At 38.3% G+C, this 11465-nt stretch overlaps 1 protein-coding gene across 1 annotated transcript in view; it reads left to right on the top strand.

Moving 5' to 3' along the window:
• FCHSD2 (FCH and double SH3 domains 2) overlaps window positions 1-11465 on the top strand; it is a 171779-nt gene that overhangs the window by 114168 nt on the left and 46146 nt on the right. The window lies entirely within an intron of this gene.

Here is an 11465-nt window from a genome sequence, read left to right as displayed (position 1 = left end):
TAAACATTGCTTGCTCTATTCTGACCATATAGTGTCGTTAGGACATCTGAGCAGTATTACTGTGAAATTAAGTAGTTTTTAAAAAGGTTTGAGCATTAATCCTAGAGTGTGCAGCGCTGTTGAGATAAGTTTGAAAAGAAGCTTACTTTAATGCAATTATGTTCATCAAATGAGAGTAAAATATATTTAGGTTTTTCCAATCAGGCCACACTTAAGAAGTGATTTAATTAAAAGAGAGTTTGACACTACCGGATCCCATTTTGTTCACTTTTCTGTTGACTTTTGTTACTCGTCACTGTCGTGTGTCAAATAGTAGAAGCTTATAAAATCCCGTCAGCTTCTGGAGAAAATGGAACAACCAATGAACCCATCAAGACTTGTTTAGGAATACGGCTTGTAATGGTTTATTTTGTGCCAGGCTTTGTGTTGGGGGTGGGGGGAATCTCTTTAAAAGGGAGAAACCTTTCACAACATTTTTAATTACAGACTTCAGACTAAAATTACCTTTCTCCTCACCCACTGGTGCTTATAAGGAGTGTGTGCATAAATTGTTAGCACGATTCCCCTGGAAATAAATGAGAATGGACTACTAAAAGTAATAAAGCATAATTGGCATGTGGAATTCCCGAGCAATATTTGGGAAACACGAATTAAGCTTCTATGCTGCGATGCAGCTGCTATACCTTTGGCATACCCCTGTGGTGATTTTTCCTTTATTGTTCGAGATAATTTCTTTCATTGTTCTATGATTCTATAATTATTACAATAACCACAGTACTGTGACTCTGAGCCATTTTTGGTTCAAGAACATGTTGCTCATTTGTGTAGATTACAAAAATTCCTAAAAATAGTTTCACTTGCTTTGGTCCTTAAATTTTAGCATGACTGGTAAAGAGTATTTAGTAATCCTTTAGTAGAGTGCCTTTTCAGGAACGTGGGGTTTGCTATATGAAATATGCTCTGCCCTTTTCATCCTGTTTAATTAATTGACATTTTAATATAGAATTTAAAAAATGCATTTTAATTTGAATTGGAAAATGTCTTCATTATCCTGAAAAGACCCTTTGTGTTGTGGATTAGACAGTGCAACGTTACATTTGTAGGACTGCGTCAAACTGCAGGTTATGTCTGTCTGGCGTGATAAGAATCTGAAATGGTCAGTAACAGATCAAATTTATTGAATTTTCTAATATTGCAATATTGCCATCACTAAACTTAGAAGAACATCTTTTGAAAAGCCTGTTCACTGAATAGTTTGCTGGAAGTGACAGGTAACTTTAAACCCATGTACAGAAAAAAAAAACATATGGAAGTGATGAATGCAAATAGCAATTGGGAACAACAGCCTGTGTTGTGGGAGAAAAGTTTTTGTTCAACGGATTTATTTGAAGAAGTAAATGAAAAGCACACTGGACAAAAAAATTAACTGCTGTTAAAATGATAATACAGAGTTTGAATCAACTGAACAAAAACTAAAACCAGCAATGGCAAACTAGATGGTTAAAAAAATGGAAGGATGCAAAAGAGAAAATAAAAGCTCATGAGGAATGCATATGATCAGTATCTGATTTTTTTTTTTTTTACACTTTTTTGTGCATTTTATCTGCCAAGGAAGTATTTTTAACTATTAAGAAACTTGGGATTTGGTATGAAATGCGTTTTCACATGCACATTTGTGTCAATTTAAGGTTTCTGTTCCTTAGTCTGTACTCTTGTAGAACATAGAAGATTTTGAGACTTAATCCAGAAGAGCTCGTGTGTCTGAGTCTAGAATGTTTCATCTATAGCATGAGGCTTATATGGAGACTTGCAGGTAAATCCACACCTTTGACACAGTGGAAGTGTGTAGTGAGGAAAAATTTGAAGAGCTTTCTTGGAGACGGGTCTGTGTTTGTGCGTGATTAAATCCCATAGGAGCTAAGAGTTGACATGGTTCTAGCCCATTCTCGAGCAAAGTACATTTCTTTAACCTACCTTCCATATATTCCATACATTCTAAATAATTCATTGTTGGGTACATTTTCCTATGGAAGAAAAAATAAGAGAGCCAGCTGCAATTGTTAGACGTACCACATACTCCACTGCTGTTCAGCAGTTATGATGATGATGACGTGGTCAGCATAAGAATCCTTGAACAGCAAAAATCAGTGGCAAAATGCTGAACGATTTAAATATACATTTTTCTGCGTGAAGGAAGCCAAATATTATTGGCAGGAACAGTATAGAGTACTCTTCAGATACGAAGATAGCGTGACGGTGACAGTCTGCTGCAAAGCCTTCTTCTGAGTGTTGGATTCGAGCCAGATTCCGCCTCCCCCCCAAGAACGAAGAAGTACAAAAGCAAAGATGATTGCAGCAGTGCAATTTATTGGAAATTAGTCATGTCAGAAGAAGGATCCCCTTGGGTTTTATTCCAGTGCTATGAAAGAAAAAGCAAAGTAGGTCCAAGAAGTTTTTGGAGATGACACTTAAAAAGTCTTGGGAAAAGTAGGCGTATTTCTAGATTGTAAAGAATCTGTTTTCATCTTCCAGGTTTTTTTTAAGCCTTATGCAGTAGAATTTTTGAAGATACGATTTTTCCATTCTTATGGCAAACTTACGTCAGGGTATTCCCACTGATTTAAGTGGAATTATTCTTGAACCCTGAAGTGTTAATTTAATGCTGTCTTTATCAGGTAACTCTCATGGCTGGCTGCCTCATGGGGCGAAGAATTATTTCCAAAGAAATGAAGAATTTCCAAAGGAAATTTCCTTCGGTGCCCATGTTCACCTACCAGACCCTCATCACTAAATGTGACAACTACAGGGCACTACCATGAGAAGATACGTGGAGGCAAATCTAGGAGTACTTAGTATTATCATTAATTTTGCTTATACTTGTTTTAAAGGGACTTTGAATTGGGGGAGGGTGATGGGCATCTGTTGGCGGCCATTCCATGTTTTTTTGTGCTCAGAGTAGACTTCAGTGCACCGGCAACAAAGGTTTTGTCATTAAAAACAATGACCCTGCCTAAATTGTAAAGGAACAAAATGATGTGCAGAACAATCATCAAGTGACTAATGAGACCAAACAAAGAACTTGCAAACAAGCCCAAAACTATTGACACTAGAAAATACAAAGCTCTGGGGTAAGGGAAAGTGCAAAGTATGTTTATGAGCACCGAGCTGAAAGGCAAGCAAACAGAAGTCAGGGCACTTATTGTCTTCTAGTGTTTATTGTTCCCATGATTGCCATGATGAAAGCTCCTTCTCTAGGCTGGGGGAAAAGACAAGGAAGCTAAGATAGCTTCTGCAAACTTTGTTGATTTAAATAGACACTTCATACGTTTTGCAGCCTTTTTCATCATATTCTCTTCCAGCCTTTTGGTCTGCTTTTTTAATTTCTGCTCGTTCCCAGATTTTTTTTATCGTTTCTCTGCTCCTGAGCGGTATGGGTATGTCCCTGAGAATATCTTTCGCTTCCTTGTTCACAGCTGACTGTTTAAGAATGTACTTCTGAAGTACGTGCAGTCATGCAGGATGTTGATTTAAGAAAAAGAAAATAAAAAGAAACAGGAGAAGCTAATTAGCTTGACAGCAACAGTACGGCGAGACAGTTATAGAAATTCCTTAAAATTATTTTCTATGGAACTGCAAGAAGGAGCAGAAGCCGGAGAGGTGGCGGAGGATCTTTCTGTAGGGACTCTTGAGTTATTGGGCCAAAACCTTCTTCATTTCAAGGAGATAATGTACAGGTTGGTGGCTGGGGAGGTAGAAGAGTTTGCTCTAAGTGCAGTGAGGGCTAGCAAAGTAAAAACGTCTGCAAGTTGCTACCCTTTTTGCTTGTTTTGACTGATGCTTTGTGTCTGACAATGCTCGACATTCAAGGAAACTACGTGCTGCAGGAGTTGAGGACAACTGAGGTGCCCAGGATGCTTGGCTGTCCACCTGTACTTTAGGGTTGGTATCTACTGAAATGCTTCCTGAGCAGAGCTGGAGATGCCATGTTACAGAGGAAGCAGTCAAAAGCAGTTTTAATTGGGAAATTCAAGTAAAAGTAGAGTGTTTTTGCTGCAGTATTTAATTTTTACAAAGTGTTGAAGGGACCAGCATGAGCAGATGAACAATATTCTGCACAGTAATGCCCACCTTGGGTAAGGAACAAATGCTGGTGTAACTCAAGCATGTTTTAGAAAACTTTTTTCCCTGTTCACATCCCAGGTAGCTGCACAGCAGCAGTCGTCTAAGGAAAATCAAGGGTTTCAGTCCCATCCTCCTTTTTACACGTGCCTCTTTGGGACAGGTCCCAACTCTGATAGCTCTGCACTTTGACTGGCAGCTGCCCGCCCCAAATTAAAAAGAGTCCTTCCTTGCTCCGTCCAGATGTATCCTCTTTAGAGTAGTTGTGTTTCCCTTTTGTGGGACCCCACTAAATTCCAGATGTTCACAGGCAGAACTAGCTAGCGTTACTTCACCAAGAGTGAGTTGGACCTGGACCTCACTATAAAGCAGGCTTATCACTACAGCAGATTTGGATGTGCAAGATTATCCTGGGATACAGATAATTTTGTGGCCTTAGCGTAGCACTGTTTTGCATTTGCAAACTGGGGGGCTGTAATACTGCATAACTTGAAATTCTGTTTTTACACAGCTAAGCTTAGATGGTCTTTTCTCCTTGTAGGCTGAAGAAATCCAGCACTAACTTTTTGATCCAGAGGAGAGGGTAGGTTTTTGTCATCAGTTTCCCTTAGCAGCTTTCTCCACTTGCACATATGGTTTAGCAGAAAAAGAGGGTTTTTATCAAACAGTGAGCCTGTAAAGGGCAGGCTCGGCAGCAGGCTTACAGTCATTTTTAAGTCAGACTTCAGACTTCAATATCGTGATCGGTGCAGACAGTTGTTCCTACAGGATTGCAATGACTGAGAAATGCAGAAGCTTACACTAGTTTTATGTCAGCAGATACACGGTTGCTGCAGGCATGCTGTTCAGGGACACGTCTCTTGCTTTGATCTTGGGTTTGTTGGTAATTTATATGTAGAAGTCGCATTTTGTTCACAAATACTCACAGACCTGATTTACTTTTATGTTGGGATGTCTTGATGGAGAAGAAGGGTATTTCAGCAGTGACAAATACTGCAGTGATGGAAGAATTTAAAAAGAAAAAGACTTAAAGAGAGCAAGCTCCTCTTGTATATTAGGAGAAATTGATGCCTAGAATAAATTACTACCAGGAATCAGAATTTTTAAGGAAAAATCACTGTGGAGTGTAACTGTTAACTGAGAAGGATGAGTTTTCCTGACCTTCCTTCTTCCTTCCTTTCCCAATGTCCTTGGGAAATGCTGTTATGTATCACTGATCCGAATACTGCTGAGGTTGGCAAAGCCAGCTGATTCAAGTTGTTGACTTTATTACTTCTGAGTTTTAGACGAGTTTTTAAAATAGTCTATCCTTCACTGTCAAATAATATGAGATCTGTTGCTACGCTTGGGATAAAGTACATAAAAAGTACTTTTGTTCTTAACCTCTCATAGACCCAGAAGGATGCTTAAGCTAATGTCTTAATAGTAGTAATTCCTGTTAACAGTTTAGCTATTATTGTACGTACCCCAACCTTTCCTTTTTATGTTCCTTTTTATATTCTGAGGTATTTGCATATAAAAATTGAAACACTTGGAGTCTCATTTGCCAAAATCATTCAACTGAAAATTCCCAGATTGCACCATCCGTGAGATTGCGCTGTTTATTTAATGGATTATAGGCATAAGTTTTAAACACAAACACTCAAAAAGCTTCACTCAGCATGCATGTTATGTAATTTATGTTGGGGTTTTTTTTAATGTTAAGTGAGAAAAAGATCAGAGTAGTGTTACGGAAAATGCAGGATGAAAAATGGAGTCCCTTTTCTTAATGGGTTACAGGTTGTTTTCAAAACAAAACAGATCGGGGATAGATAAAACCGGGTTTCTAATGCAAATGAGAATAGGGTGGTATAAGAATTTAGTTTTAATTTTTAATAGGCTACCTAAAATAGTCAGAAGGCATCTGTGATATGGATCTCCCTTTTTACTTGAGGGGTTTGCTTTGGCAGGAAAAAATGCCACGTTACCGTGATGCAATACCATTGACTTCATAGAAAAGTTATCACTCCACAAACACAATGATTTTTGTTCAGTTCATTTAAAACTTTTCCTTATCTTTTCATTTTCAGACTGTAGTCCGGGTGGAGCAGGGTCAAGTCTAATTTTGTTATGTTACCTCCACCCATGTAAGGAAATTCTTTGCCTTCAACATCAGCTATATTGTTTCCGGCAAAGTGGTGGCAGCTTATGAAGCATTTGTCAAGGTTTTTAATGCTTGGCGTAGGCAAAATTAGCACAGGTAAACTGTTGAGTTACATTAACTCACAAACGGTTGGATGTTTACAAATGAAAACTTCATTTGATCCACAGTGGTCATCTTATCAAAAGAGTGGGGTTCCAGTGAGGGTTAGGGAGTTCAAAAATATATAAAAATATATGTGCTCGTGTTTAAAAATATAAAATTATTTATTGGCAGTGATGATTCAGATGAGACTAGTGTAAATTAGTCAGTGAAACCCACGTGGCTTTACAAGTGTGGTCTTCCTTGTGTTTTTTTAACTTAGTACTGTAAGGTTCAGGTTTTGGTGCCTGGTGGATTCAGGTCGCTAAATGAGAGGTTTAATTTGAACACCTGAGTTTAAACTGTAAAAATATTATGCAAAGCTTCAGCACGGCTTAGCAGTTTCTGTGCAAGACAAACACGAATAGAATAACAGGAATATTTCAGAAATAAATGAGACAAATTTATTTTGGAAACAAAAGGAAGACCTGCCCTTGGTCCCTCTCCATGACTCTGTAAAAATATTATGCAAAGCTTCAGCACGGCTTAGCAGTTTCTGTGCAAGACAAACACAAATAGAATAACAGGAATATTTCAGAAATAAATGAGATAAATGGAAGACCTGCCCTTGGTCCCTTTCCATGACTCTGGTCTGCATTTTGCATGGGTCAGATAATTTCCATTTTTCCTTTGGGATTTGAGAAGGAATGAGTCTTTTAAAATAAAAAAAGCATAGAAGTTTACCTTGCTCTCCATCTTCTCCAAGAAATTAAAATGGTCATTTGGAAATGGAATGTGACCGAGACCTGTAAATGTTCTAGTGAAGAGACCTCGAAGTAAGTTACACGAATGAACATGATACGTTCAACACGGCGTCTTTTCTACATCATGCATTATCATCTTAGGTTAAGAACAACGTCCCAAAGGCACCCAAATGTACTAACAATACCTAAAATAGCTTTATTTACATCTTTGCTTTTGAGGAAATCTTTATAGAATGTAGAATGATTAAAGCCAGTGCATATGAGTTCCTAAAATGTTTAATATGATCTCTTGAATTAAAAGCAGAAAAACCTCCTCAGAATGGTGATCTAAATTGGGACTGAAATTTTGTTCCTAGGAAAACTATGTTGTGTTATACTTGAAACTTTATGTTGAAATCAGGAAAATGTTGTCCCCCCATATGTCATTTTATTGATTTGAATTAACATATAGGTTTTCTTATAAAAATACACTTTAATTTGGTTGTGTATCCATTGCCTTTGTTAACAGTTTCAATTTTTGTCAGTCCTAATTTCAGCCACTATCTGCTAAAGCTTGGACTCAGGCGGGGAAGTAGTTTTTTACCTTTAGCGTGACAGTTTCACTGTAAAGAAGTCATCTCTTTAAAAACATTGACTTCTTTCTATCCTTGAAATGGTAATTCTGTGGCACTTAACTTGATATTATCTTAGTTCTGATGCCAGATTTGTTAAAAAAAAAAAAACAAAAAACCCCCCTTGATTTCCTTTTGAGGTTGGAAAAAGACAGGTTTTTCATCTGATTGTAATACAGTAAGTGATTTAGTAATCTTTTGAGATTCAGAAAGAGAACAAAAGCCATTGTAGTGAAATAATGTGTGTTGGGTTTTTTTTAATTATTTTTTTTCCCACCAGTTTCCTCTTCAAATTGTGTGATCAGAAATTTTGAAAAGACTTTTTATTTCAAACCTAAATTGGGATGTTCAATGGTTCAGGTCAGAGGGTTTGTAAGTAAATGAGATTCAGATTAGGTATTATAAAATCCTACATGAATGTTAATTTATTTCATATAGTTCAGCAAGTCAAAACTTTTGTTTTAATATTAACATATCCAGCTTGATCTAATAATTTCCATTTTGTAGAATGAATAGATACATTATCTTTGAAAGCAGTCTGTAACCAACCAGCTCTCTAATCCTGTAACTGATGGGATGTCACTTTTTCTGCGCAACGATGAGTTTTTTAGCATGTGTTGGAGCTGCGCGCTTAGCTGTGGGTTTACTTGGCTGACAAATGTGCCTGTGTTGTATTGCGCTGACTTTAATAACTTCAATTCTGGCAGCTGTCATCGGTATTTAAGGACTTCATCGTATTGAAACCGCTTTTAATTAATGAAAGGAGAAAGGCTGTAATGCAGTTTTCACATGCTGACAGATTTGTATGCTTCCTAATGTTTTGCCACGCTTTTCTTTGATGTTCTTTCTTATATATTTTTCTTATATATCTCTATGTCCCACTGGGGGGGGCGGGTATTCTGGCATCTCAGCACAAAACTTCAGAGCTGTGGTCATTGCAAGAGGAGCGAGGAAAAAATGAAGTTAGTATTTAAATATCTTTTTATATTCCTAGAACTACAGAATACAGCTGTAGATGAATTAATTCCTAATGCTCGGTAGATAATGGTTGCAGGGAATTGACACATGTTGAGATGGGCTTCGTCTCACTCAGCTTTATATCACCACTGCGTAGACGTGTATATCTAAGCTAATTGTCTGGGCGCTATTTACGGTCAGTGAAGAGGAATAGGCACTTAGCATGCTGTGTCTCATCTGACCTGTTTTGGCCATCTATCTTAGAGGGAAATGAATCACACCACAGAAGTACCAACTTCCCTCCATTGACTCTAAAAAGGATCTAGAGTGACAAACTCCAACATAGATGTCTGCACTGTAGAAGTCTGAAGTTAAATGGCATGAACCCCTCCTGCTGGGTTTAACATAAAAAGAACATAAGGGCTTGATGGGAAGGCAGGGGGATCAAGCTCTGAAATACTCGTTTATAGCATACTGGAATAAAAAAACCAGAGCTGCTTTGCAAACTGAGCATTTACAATTGCTTTGCCAGGTTTAAACTGTTTATTTACATTTATTAGCAGAGTTGTGCTCCAGCTCGGTGTTGGATCTGAAAAGCTTTAGGAACAGATATGCTCGATCATAAAAGTCTGCAAGTTCCGGTTTTGGGGCAGTTTCAGGGTCGCCGTCGTCGTGCAGCAGTTCTCCTGAGAGCACAACCGGTCTTGGCAATTTTATACATGATTTGTATTCTCTGAAAGTGCAAGACAGACCTGCTATTGGGACTGAACGTATTTGACGTGAAAATAAATGCCCTTGAAATGGGATGCTAACTTCGGTGCTCATATAACTGTGATACTGAGGACTCATCCCTTTAGCGTTATAAAAGCCCACGAGGTGTTGAAGTCCTCATGCTAACCTAGGACTACGCCTCACGAACTAAATGTGCGTTGCAAGATGAATTCCAGTAAAGCTGTGCCTATACCAAGGGAGACAAGAACCGAAGCTGCGTATGTGTATCGCTGTAGGTTTTTATGGATTTGCAGTTGGGACTCTCCTGACATCTTTGTCGTATGAACATCCCAGCCATAAGCTCATACTACGTAATTATTTTAATAAGAATTTTTTTAAAAAACGATGCTTAACAGCGTATTTGGTAGAGCTGACATCACTTGTAAGAGCCTGCAGAAGTTAACCTACAGCTCTTCCCCAGCCATACGGTGCGTCTTCCTTCGCTTAACAGAGCCTTCCCCGTGGCTGGGGGCCTCAAGTAGCTGCCCTGGCTGCTGACCCCTCGAGACCGGCCTTTGATACGGGTGGCTGGCAGCATGGCTGAGTGAGCCGGCTACATTGTGGTGGCTTGAAAGACATTCCCGTGTTTGCTGCTGGTTTGGCATGGCGGCCTGTCTGTCTGTTTTCTGATGGCCGTAGTTTCTGCACTAACAAGTTTGAGGCAGGTTTAATGTCTACGGTTGAAGGAGAAAATCAGCCTGTGCTAGGAAATACTTTACACGTGGTAGGTGGAAGATGAAGAAAACAGTGTAGTATAAAGTGGATTTGGGATATCAAATTTTGGACACGAGAATTCCAGTCGCACAAGTTTACTATTTTCCTCAAAGCATCCTTCACTAAGGATGTCTGTATGTTGTTTTAATTTCACCTGGTGGTTGCTGTAGCTGTGTGCTGATGGTGGGTGAAACTGTTTTGCAGAAGGAAAATCTCTTCTGCTGTTCGTCGTCAGTTCTGCGTGATTTGTGTCTGCTTTACATGTGTCTGTTAGCCTCGTCTTAAATGTTGGGCTTGATTTTGCTGGGGCAGAAGCTGTTTCTTAAGGCTTGCACAATTTCACCTTTTTTCCCCCCCGACTCTTCAAAATGATTTAAATAATCAAATGCAATTTTATATAGAGATGCAGTCTTGAATCTGTTGAAATCTGGTATACGCTATTTCAATGGATATACTATTTAAATGGATATCTGTGAAATTTGGTATATTTAAATACAGTATATAAATATATATTATATATAATATATATTTAAATATATCCAGTCAAATATTTAAATGAAATTGTCAGTCACTTGCAGAGTCATACACGCTTAATACAGAACTTGCATTAAACCTATGTGTAACCTAGGCCACGCGAGGTGATTTTACGGCTCAGGGCTTTTGAGTTTGAACTTTGATGTCGTCCTCTGGTAACTACTAAGTTTCTGATACATTTTTGTTACGCATTTGGTATTTCTGTGCACAGAAGAGGTTTGTTGTGCTTATGTGAAGTGGTAGCTATTGATCAGCAGTTTTTAGTAAGCAAATAGCTGGGTATCTGAAGCATACAGCTGTTGAGTGTCTTGGTAATGTCATCTGGAGTGCGGTAGAGTGACTTGAAGAGTCTTTGGCTGGTAGAAGCCCCGTATCCTTGCAGTTACTACGTCCCTTTCTTGACATAAATGACATCTCCCTGAGCGTATTCGCTTATCCAAACCTGACCTCACTGTTCTGCTATGGCCGTATTACACAACTGGATGGAAATCATTTATTATAACGTGATATTGTTACGGTGCTCTGTGGTGCCATCTAATGGAAATAAAGCACTGCCATTCCTCCTTGTCAAAAATGAAAGATGTCCACCTGTCACTATCCAGGCTAATAATTATAGGTGAATAGGTGTTAAAAGAAATTATATGAGCATCTTACAAATCTAAACATGAATATTAATAAATCATATACAAAAGCACACAGTGCTTTTCTTAATTTCTTTCTTAATTTTCTCAAATTCTTTCCCTCATACAGGCTCTTGATGGAAATATATATGAT

Source organism: Pygoscelis adeliae, unplaced genomic scaffold, assembly GCF_000699105.1.
Source record: "Pygoscelis adeliae isolate BGI_AS28 unplaced genomic scaffold, ASM69910v1 Scaffold263, whole genome shotgun sequence".
NCBI lineage: Eukaryota > Metazoa > Chordata > Aves > Sphenisciformes > Spheniscidae > Pygoscelis > Pygoscelis adeliae.
Note: the sequence above shows the minus strand (reverse complement) of the source record. Positions and strands in the feature narration are given on the sequence as shown.